Genomic DNA, 11420 nt, shown 5'->3' on the forward strand with positions numbered 1-11420 from the left:
CTGCCACCTGGGGAGCCCCGCCAGGTGCCTACCGCGCCCGCCCAAGGGGCGGGGCAGCGCCCAGCCGGTTCTCCCAGCTGCTCCCCACGCCTCCGACAGCAGGGAGAGGCCGGGAGGGCGCCTCCCTTTTCCGAGGGCGGGGAGGAGCGGCGACGGGGCGCGCCCGGGGTGCCTCGTGCGCGGCTGCGTCGGGAGGGGGGTGGTGGGTGGGGGCAGCGCCCGCCCCGGGTCGGCGGAGGGTGCCAAGCCGCGCGCTCCCGGAGCCTGGGTCGGCTTGTCAGGCAAATGGAGCTCAGAGAGCTCTGTCATTCATTCATTCATTCATTCAGTGGTCAGCCAGTCAATCGAGACCTATTTATTGAACACCTACTGTCTGCCAGGCGCTGGGGAACAGCGGGGAACCAGACAGGCAGAAACTCTGCCTTCATGGGCTGCGCCCGCCGGGGACAGACACAGGACACCCAGAGACAGAGACGCAGCGAGGCCTCAGCAGCACAGAGAGTCCAAGGCCAAGAGAGATGCAGAGATGTAACAGATAACCACCCTGGTCTGGGAGTTTTGAGGTCAAAGCACAGGTTCGAATCCCATGTGCCTCAATTTCCCCAACTGTAAATGGTTCCTATTACATGTGTCAGACCCCAGAAAAAAGAGTCTAACATATAGAAGGAATGTCTGATCCAGGGGCCCTGCTGCTTATCTCACAGAAAATAGGTGCCCCATAAACTAAAGAACGAAGGCTGTTCAAGGCTGTTCCAGTCACAGTGGCGCCCCAATCCCAAAAGGTGGGTAAAGGCAAGGTCAGATATGTCTATAAGACAAAACTGAAAAGACCTGCTCTCCCTAAATAGATAATGCAGCTGCTTTTCTAAGAAGAACAATGTGCCAAAATCCTAACAACCTATCAGCCTAGAAATTGATAGGCACTCACCCCATCGAGGCACAGGACACACTCAGCGGGACCCTTCTCCCCCAGCACCCTTCCTTCCCCACGTGGGTTTTTCCTTTAAAAACTGCTGCTCTCAGATAGAGAGCTGGAGCCATTTTCCCTTTCTTTCTCTTCTGCTGGCTCCCAGCTGCTTTCTTCTGCTTTCTTCCTCTAATAAACCTTAAATGCTCTACTTAAACCATGACTCGCTGCGTTGTGTGGATTCTTGAACGGCTCTGGACCTAACAACATGGAGTCACGGTAAGGACTGGAGGAGGCATTTCTCAAGTTCTCAAGTGGAGTGTCCCCCACACAGTAGAAGCTCAGCAAAGCCAGCATTCCCTTCTGCTCAGTCCCCCCAAACCCTGGCAGTACCCACCCAGAAATGACATTATTATTTTTATAAAACCAAAGGAAAATGTGTACCTCTTTAAGAAAAACCATTTCTGGGCAGGTAAGTCCACTCAAGGAAATAAGGATCCCTGTAACCCTCCCCCTACTCACAGGAGTAACCATCTTGAACCTTTTGGTGGGATCTTTCTAGAAATTTCTCCTCATCCTTCTAGTATGTGCCAGAGAAATTTTGGTCAGATGAATAAATACAAAAATTATCATTGTTTTGAATTTTATTTAGGGACCAATTACTATGTGCCGTGTGCTCTTGGATAGGCAATGGGGTGCCACACTCACTAACAGATGCAGAAAGGGGGTTCAGAGACGAAGTTCGTTTGTCTAAGGTGGCTCAGCATTCCCCACCCTCGCTGTCTGAGGGCGGGAGGGGTGGGCGTCCCGGGGCTCTGCGTCCCCTCAGTTTATGGGCTCAGAGGTCCCTCTCCAGGCCCCCGCCCTTGGGGAGCCTGCTGGCCCTAACTGAGTTTGAATCGGGCCTCGGGGACTTTCGGGGTTGGCCTCCAGGTTCAGCTGGGAAAGGGGCCCCCCGGGCAGGCCGGATGTGAGGGCCTGAGGCCAGGTCTCCCGCTGGGCCGAGTGGACTCCCCAATGTCGGGGTGGTGCAGGGCTGGGCCAAAACTGAGGTTCCTTGATGTCATAGGCAGCGGTGGGTGCTGATGGGAGACATCCGCCCACCGGGCCCTTGGGCCTGGCCCACCTCCTCCTTTGTTCTTCCTTCAATGACGCTTTGTTCCTAAATCTGTGGAGGGGTTGATCCTCTTGGTCACTCCAGGAAATGTCCGTGAACTCCCCACACACCCGGGAACGGGATGGAGTCAGGAGCCTTGAGCTCCTGTGGGAGGGAAGGGCTGGGGGGAATGGAACGCAAACTTGAGGGTAGGGGCGCAGGCCTGGGGGCCAAGGAGATCCAGGAAGACCCCATAAGAGTTTAGTGGAGGATGTGGAAGGGAGAAGGGGGCCCTGGAGGCTGTGCCTGAGGGGCCAAGGGCAGTGAGTAACCACCCAGAGTCCCAGGAAACAGCCCTGCCTCAGGGCCTTTGCACCTGCCCTGCTGTGTCCCACCACCTGGTATGTTCTCCCCGATAACTGAGAGCTTCACGGCCTCCCTTCTTCCAAGTCTGCCAAGTCAGGGAGGCCTTCTCTGACCCCCAAGTTTTGCATTGCTCTTCCACCAACATCTCCATCCCCCTAGCCTGTATTATGTTTGTCCATAGCACTCATCACCATCTGACATCCTAAAGTTTTACTCAGTGATCTTGTTTACTGTCTGTCTCCGCATAAGACGGTCAACCCCACTATCCCCAGAGAAGTGCCTGGAACACAGTAGGTGCTCAATAAAGGCATTGGAGTGGCAGGGAATGAGTGACAGGGGCATGGTGCATGGAGGAGTCTGCTAAATCCCTGCGGAAAATGGAGTAGGGAGCTGGGGAGATGTAAGGCTTGATTCTGGGGGCAAGGGGTCCAGCTTTCTGAGGAGGGGTCAGAAGACATCAGAGCCACCTCTTACCCAATGACAGGAGGGAAGTACAGTAATGGAGACCACCAATCCCACAGGAATGTATGGGGGGGCTGGGCATCTAGGGGAGAAGAAAGTGGGAAACCCAGGGCCAGCTGTGGTGGAGGGAGACTAGAGATCACATATCTAACCTTCTATCCATCCATCCATCTATCCATCCATCCATCCATCCCTCCCTCCCCCTCTCCATCCATCCAACCACCCATCCTTCTATCTAACCAACTACCTATCCATTCATCCATCCATCCCTCCATCCCTTCATCCATTCATCCATCTATCCCTTCATTCATCCAACTATCCATCCATCCATCCCTCCCTCCATCTATCCATTTCTCCATCCATCTATCTCACTATCCATCCATCCACCCATCCTTCTATCTAACCAACTACCTATCTATCCTCCATCCATCCATCCAATTATCCATCCATCCATCCCCCCATCCATCCATCAGTCCATTCCTCCATCCATCTATCCATCCATCCATCCCTCCATCCCTTCATCCACCCCTTCATCCTTCCATCCATCCATCCATCCATCCAACCATGCTTCCTTTTGTCCTTCCACCCACCCCTCTCTCCATTCCTCCATTCCTCTATCCATTCCATCCATCACTCCAACTAATATATGGGGAGTCCTCTTCTGGGTCAGGCCCTGGCATTGCATCCATAAATGAACATAAATAAATGGAGCTTAGAGCTATGCTGCCCAAGACAGGAGCCACCAACCATGTGTGTCTATTGAGCACTAGAAATGTGTAGATGTGTGACCAAGGCACTGAAATTTTAAAATTTTATTTAATTTTCATCAACTTCAATTTATAAACAGAAACAGCATAAAATATTTTCCCCCTAAACTTAGCTTTTTTTTTTTTGTAACAAACTATATTTTATTAATTGTAACACATTTTGGCTGCAAAACTCAGCTTTATTGGTTTGTTAAGACTGCATTTTACTTTAACTGCTGGAAACTGAGCTTCAGCATTGAGATACAAAACATGCAAACTATTTCAGGAATAATTTTTATATTGGTCACCTGTTGAAATGAGGGTAATTTGGATATATGGGGACTAAATAAAATATATTGTTAAAACTAATTTCACCTGTTTCTTTTTACTTTTTTTTTTTTTGTTTACTGTGGTAAAATGCATATAACATAAAATTTACCATTAGTGACATCTGGTACATTCACAACATAGTGCAACCATTACTACTGTCTAGTTCTAGAACATTCTTCATCACCCCAAAAGGAAACCCTGTACCTATTAAATAGTCACGCCCCAGTCCCCTCTCCCCTGGCCCCTGGCGGCCATGAATCTGTGTTCTGTCTCTATGGATTCCCTATTCTGGACATTTCATACAGATGGAATCCTGCTCTCTGTGGCCTTTCGCGTCAGTTTGTCTCACTGAGCGGTCTGTCTTTCATTTCATCCATGGCATCCATTCCCTTTTATGGCTGATTTTTACTTTTTCTTTAAACATAACTACAAGAAAGTATAAAATGACAGGTGTGGCTTGTGTCCTTTTGCACTGACTCTGCCGGCTCGGGGTAAACGGGGTGCTGGCAGCCTGCCTGCCGGGGCCCGGGCTGCTCTGGGAGATCCGCGGTGGCTTCCTGGGAGAAGGGATGCCCCAGGAAGGACGGCCGGGTGAGCCAGGGGACCTGGGCAGAAAAAGCACCCAGGCAGAAGGACAGGCGGCGTCAGGGGTCTGGGGGTGGGATGGCAGCTGGGAGATGCCTGGTCCAGGCCAAGGAGGGGGCAGCGGGGGAGGGGGAGGCACACCTGGGTCCCCGGGTGGGGGCCATCGGTGGGACGTCCAGGGGGCTTAAGGGGATCAGGAAACAGGGCTGGGTGGGGACGGGCTGGGCTCGTCAGCACATGCCTTCCGCCCCTGCGAACCCCTGGGAGGACAAACACGTCACCCACGGGTGCCACTGGAGCAAGGGGGGCCCTTTCCCGCCCGACCTCAGGGAACGATTGTGAAAGGGGGATGCAGTAAATGTTCTCCCCAGCAGGACTGAGGGCAGAGAGCAGGGGTGGGGGAGCTCTCAAGCACCCCTCAATCCTGGACACCCCACATGAATTCTCTGGCCTCTCCGCCAGCCCCGGGGAGCCCTGGGGTGTGCCGCCTTGCTCTCGGAGCTCCAATGTGGGCAGAGGGAGGTCACTGGGTCATGAGGTCGGCTTTCACACAGATGGGGCCTTTGTCACTTTTTGAGCCCAGCCCGTCCATGAAAAGCCAGTGATTGTCCATCAGGGATTCCTGGGAGAGCTGAGGACTTGGAGGCTGCATTCCTGAGAGAGCAGAGGCTGGGAGACAGGACAGCCAAATCCTGAGTCAGGCAGGAGCGGGGAAAGGGTATGGTGGGGGACAGCACAGTGGCTGGGGTCCCCGACTCCTGGGGGCTCCTGCGCTCCAGATGGCTGGGAAACCGGTTCGCCTAGACCCCTGGATCTGGGTGGGGGGTGGGGGGTTACGGGCAGCAGGAGATGCCCCAAGATGGCTGGGGGCCCCGAGAGGAGGAAATGAAGCCATTGGGCTGGGTAGGGTGGAAGGAGGGCGGCCCACAGCTCCCGGCCCGGTCTCCCCACCCCCAGCCTTCCCCTCTCTGCTCAGTGGGTGCGTCCCAGGATGCGCAGCGTCACAGAAACCTCCTTCCCCGCTCCCCACCCCATTGCTCCATCGCCCGGGCGATACCCGGGGCTGCCTCACCCCTCCCGCCCACCAGGGCCCTACAGCTGGAATGAATGAATGGCTGGGGGCCTGGACCCCTGGGTCTGAGGGAGGAAGGGCTGGGGGCCTGGACCCCTGGGTCTGAGGGAGGAGGGGGCTGGGGGCTGGACCCCTGAGTCTGAGGGAGGAGGGGTTGGGGGCCTGGACCCCTGGGTCTGAGGGAGAGGGGGCTGGGGGCCCGGACTCCTGATTCCTGGGGGAGGAGGACCTTGGGAGTTGAGGAGGTTGGGTCCCCCATCCCCAGGGCTGTGAGAGTCGCAGCGAAGTGAGACTTTTTGGGTGGGGGTCAGGGGAACCAAGGAGCTCCCCTGCCCCCACTGTCTCCCAGCGCCATATCCTCTCCTGTCCCCAGCGCTCTCCTCTGCCAAGATGCCAGGACCAGCCAAACCAGCTGTGCCAGTCGGGCATCCCCATCTCCCCCCACCCCATTCTCTCCCCTCCCTGCAGTGGCTCCGGGAGGCCTGGGCCCAGCCAGAGGGTGGTGAGTAGGTGGGTGGGGGGCAGGCACAAGTGGGAGAACAGGACGCCCCAATTGGCGCCTCATCTCCCAGCCTCCCGCTGCCTGGCCAGTCCTGCCCCTCGTGGCTCCTTCTGTCCTCCTGCCCTGGGCAAGGGCCACTGCCCCCACCTCTCCAGGGACTGGCACTTCCTTCTTGGCCCTCAGTCCCCAGAAAACCTGCTCCACTGAACGTCCGCCCTGTCCCTCCCGCTTCCAGTGCACCACCCACTCATCCACTCACTCATTTACTCACTCATTCACTCACTCGCTCATTCATTTGGCAACTCCCATGAGCGCCTGCTCGGTGCCGGGCATGGGGGTGAAGTGGTGGACCAGACACGAGCATGATGTCGTGGAGGCTGAGTAATGGCTCCCAGATGTCCACGTCCTCAGCCCCGGAACCTGCACATTTTTCCTCACGTGCCCACAGGTGCTTGGCAGCTGTGGTTAAGTTAAGGATCACGAAATGGGGAGATTAACCGGGATCATCAGGTAAACTCCACCGAGTCACAGGGTCCTTTGAAGAGGAAGGTAGGAGGGTCAGAGCAAGGGGGTGAGACAGGGAGACAGAAGCAGAGGGGCAGAGAGGGGTGGGATTTGGGGATGCGCCAGTGCTAGTTTTGAAGACGGAGGACAGGACAAGCTGCGAGTCGGGATGGGGGCGCCTCTAGCAGCCGGAAGAGGCCAACAAGTGGATTCTCCAGTGGAGCCCCCAGAAGGCATCTGCTCTGCAAACACCTTGGTTTTAGCCCAGGAAGACTCATTTCAACCCCTGACCTCCAAAATCCTAAGAAAATAAGCTTGCATTGTTTTAAGGCACTGAGTTCATGGGCATTTGTTACATGGGAAACTCATACAGTCCTGAAGGTCAAAGAAGGAGCTGCTGAAAATGACATTCCTCAGTGACGAATGCTAGGAAGGTGGGCGAAGGGGCTGGGCCCTGAACCAGCAGCTGATTGTGGGGGTGATCGGGATGGGCTGCTCGGAGGCACTGATGTGGGAGCACAGTCCTGAAGGAAATGAGAGCGCGATCCGGACGGATGCACGGGGAAGGGTGTTGGCAACAGAGGGAACAGCCAGTGCAAAGACTCTGAGCTAGGAGTGCACCCCTGTGGTTTCGATCAGAAAATGGCAACCCATTCCCAAAGTGATTTTTAAAAACAGGAGCCTGTTATTGCACAACCTTAAAAACCGTTTGAGGTTTTCCGGCGGGGAGAACGTTCCAGGCGGACATGTAAATATAAAGCGCGGCGGAGCCAACAAAGGCCGGGAGCGGGGCTGGGAGACTGGGGAGTGTGTGGGTTGAGTTGCAAAGCTAAACCGAGGCGGCCACACTTGAGCAAGCGCTGGAAGGAGGTGAGGGAAGGAGACAGCATCTTGGATAAAGGGCAAAGGCTCGCAGGAGCCGGGTCCAGTCCTGCTTTTCCTCTGACCCGGGGCTGATCCCTGCTCGGACCGGACCGGGCAGGCTCCCAGCTCCTGGACACGGACACGTCTCACCAACGGACGGACACCATTACACAACCAGGATCATCCCTGTCACCTGAAGATACACAGCCCGAGTTTTACTGCATTTGTCAAACTCTCAGGTAGCCTCGACTCACCGCCAGGCCCGTTCCCAAGACGTCGTCCGCACTGACTCACCCCATTGTCATGACCGTCGCATTAGGTAACTACTCTCGTTAACCCCCATTTACAGACGTGAACCGAGGCACGGAGAGTTGCTGCCACTCTTCCGGGTTGCGGCTTGTACGGGGCACCTCGGGATTCGAACTCGCGGCTCTTGCTGCCGAAGGGCATTAACTGGGAGCAAAGAAGAGTATTTGCACGTTTCCTGGCCCACCGTAGATTCTCAGTAGATGCTGGTTTTTGGTTACTAGACCCTCAACCCAGCCTGCCCATCAGAATTTCCCGGAGAACTTTTTTTCAAATTTTAACAATTTAATTGATATTAGAGAAGTAGGTTTACAGAAAAACCATGCAGAAAATAAAGAGTTCCTATATACCCTGCCCCTTGGAATTAGTGTGGTACTTTTGTTACAATTGATGGAAGATTTTTATAATTGAACTATCAACTATAGTCCATGGTTTACATGAGGGCTCACTGTTTGGGTTCTACATTCCTATGATTTTTTAAAAAAATTTTATTCCAGTAACATATATACAACATAAAATTTCCCCTTTTAACCACATTCAAATACATAATTCTGCAGTGTTGGACAGCTTTATCTTTTAACCATTTAACAATTTATTTTTAGTCGTGATGAAATATACAGAACATGAAAATAATTTTAACCATTTTAAGTGAACATTCTTTGACATTAAGTACATTGATGAGACCGTGTAACTGTCACACTTTCCAGCTGTTTTCATCATCCCAAACCAAAACTCATACTTGATGAGCAATAACTTCCCATCCCCTCTCCCCACCCCTGCTAATCACTAATCTGGTTTCTGTCTCTATGAATTTGCTTATTGTAAGGAATTCATTTAAGAGAAATCATACCATATCTGCCCTTTTGTGGCTGGCTTATTTCACTCCACATGATGTTTTCAAGGTTTATCTGTGTTGCATGTACCAGCACATCACTTCTTTTTACTGCTGAATAATATTCCCTTGTATGGATAGACCATATTTTTTTAATCCATTCATCTCTGGTGGACACTTGGGTTGCTTCCACCTCTTGGCTGTTGTGAATAATGCGGCTGTGAACATTGGGGTACAGATAACCTTCTGAGACCTGGCTTTCAGTTCCTTTGAGCATCGACTCTATGTTTAACTTGCTGAGGAAAGCCAAACTATTTTCTATGGTGGCTGCACCCCCACCAACACCTGTTGTTTTTAGTTTTGATTTGAGCATCTTTTCATATGCTTTTGACCATTTGAATATCTTTGGTGAAATGTGTATTCAAATCCTTGGTCCATTTTTTAATTGGGCTGTCTTTTTGTTGTTGAGTTGAAGGAGCTCTTTATATATTCTACATATTAAACCCTGATCAGATATTTGGTTTCCAAATATTTTCTCCCATTCTTAGGCGTCTTTTCACTTTCTTGATAATGTCCTCTGATAAAAGAAAGTTTTTTAATTTTGGCGAAGTCCATTTTATCTGTTTTTTTCTCTTGTTCATGCTTTTGGAATAAAATCTAAAAATCTATTGCCTACTACCAGGTCTTTAGGATATTTCCCTATGTCGTCTTGTCAGCGTTTTATAGTATTAGCTCTTATATTTAGGTCTTTGATCAATTTTGAATTAATTTTCATATGTGATGAGAGGTAGGTATCCATATGCAATCTTTTGCATGTGGATTTCCAATTGTCCCAGCATTTGTTGAAGAGACTATTGTTTCTCCATTGAATGGACTTGGGACCCTTGTAGAAAATCAAACGGCCATCAATGTGCGGATTTACCTCTGGACTCTCAGTTTTCTTCTGTTGGTCTATATGTCTATCCTTATGTCAGTATCACACTGTTTTAAATATTGCAGCTTTGTAGTGAGTTTTGAAATCAGGAAGTGTGAGTCTCCAACTGTGTTCTTTTTCAAGATTGTTTTGGCATTTTGGGGCCCCTTCCCTTTATATGAATTTGAGGATCAGCTTTTCCATTTCTGCAAAAATGGCTGCTGGAATTTTGATAGGGACTGCATTGAATTGTAGATTGCTTTAGGCAGTATTGACCTCTTTACTATATTAAGTCTTCCAGTCCATGAAACACTGGCTTTTTTAAAAAGCTAGTCCCAAGGCCAAGGAATTTGGTGCTTTGGGGGTTCGTGTATAACGTCTGCCTCCCTGGTGGTTTGCAGTGTCTGGATGGGGGGCTGTGTCTATTGAACTCACCCCTGATGACCTGCAGCCACCTGGAGCCCACCCTGCAGCTCTCTCAACAAGCTGGGAAGAAACTCCGCCACACTTAAGCAGGCCCCATCTAGATTGGTGCTTCTCAATCAGGGGTGATTTTGCCTCCCAGGGCACATTCGACAATATCTGGAGACACTTTTGGTTGTCATGAATGGGGAAGGGGCTACTGGCCTCTCGTAGGTGGGGGCAAGGGATGCTGCTTGTTAAAAGAAACACTGTTCATGCAATTGAGGGTCTCACAGCTTTATTGAGCGATATAGGAATTGGGCAGCACGCCATTCAGAAAGTAGAAGGGAGCCCCACCGAGGGAGTGGAGAGCAGAAGCTTGCACAGGACAGTTGTGGAAGCAAGCAAGAAGATGTGCAGACTGGCTGCCGCCAAGTTTCCATTTTATGAGGGGGGTCTTACGATGAACACTGATGGGTCCAATCTTATATGCTATCTTTTTTGGACCCAAACTGGCTTATCACCAGGTATTCCTTATCTGCAGCTCTCCTGTGGACCCATGGCTCTATTTTCTCAGAAACCCCCTGCAGATCAATTGTTTTTGTCTTCTGGAAAATTCTTTCTTGGAAAGGGGTCCATCCTGGCAATGCCCAATGCAGCTGGCCATTTTATTTTACTTACCAGTCCCCCATTTTGATCCCTTTTCCAATGATCTCATTGAAAACGTGGCCAAAACGCTCCGATCCCCACCAAATCACTGATTCCTTTTCTTGTCAAGTAGTTGAGTCGGCTCGGTCAGTCTCTGTTCCATTTTTCGTGTTTGTTTCCTGTCTTGATTGCAGTGGGATTTGTCAGGAGGCTGTTCAATTACAGTTAAGACCCTTGGAGTGGGGTTACTTAGTTGACTGGAGAGTGGGTAGAGCCCTCTCTCCAAGTCAGCTTGTATTCTAGTTTGCTAATGCTGCCAGAATGCAAAACACCAGAAATGGGTGGACTTTTATAAAAAGGGTTTATTTGGTTACACAGTTACAGTCTTAAGGCCATAAAATGTCCAAGGTAACACATCAGCAATTGGGTACCTTCACTGGAGGATGGCGAATGGTGTCCGGAAAACCTCTGTTGGCTGGAAAAGCATGTGGCTGGCGTCTGCTCCAAAGTTCTGGTTTCAAAATGGCTTTCTCCCAGGACGTTCCTCTATAGGCTGCAGATCCTCAAAAATGTCACTCTTAGTTGCACTTGGGATATTTGTCCTCTCTCAGCTTCTCTGGAGCAAGAGTCTGCTTTCAACAGCCGTCTTCAAACTGTCTCTCATCTGCAGCTCCTGTGCTTTCTTCAAAGTGTCCCTCTTGGCTGTAGCTCCTCTTCATGATGTCACTCACAGCTGCACTGAGTTCCTTCTGTTTGTCAGTTCATTTATATGGCTCCACTGATCAAGGCCCACCCTGAATGGGTGGGGCCTCACCTCCATGGAAATATCTAATCAGAGTCATCGCCTACAGTTGGGTGGGGCACATTTCCATGCAAACAACCTAA

The sequence above is a fragment of the Choloepus didactylus genome, chromosome 27 (assembly GCF_015220235.1).
Source record: "Choloepus didactylus isolate mChoDid1 chromosome 27, mChoDid1.pri, whole genome shotgun sequence".
Taxonomy (NCBI): Eukaryota; Metazoa; Chordata; class Mammalia; order Pilosa; family Megalonychidae; genus Choloepus; species Choloepus didactylus.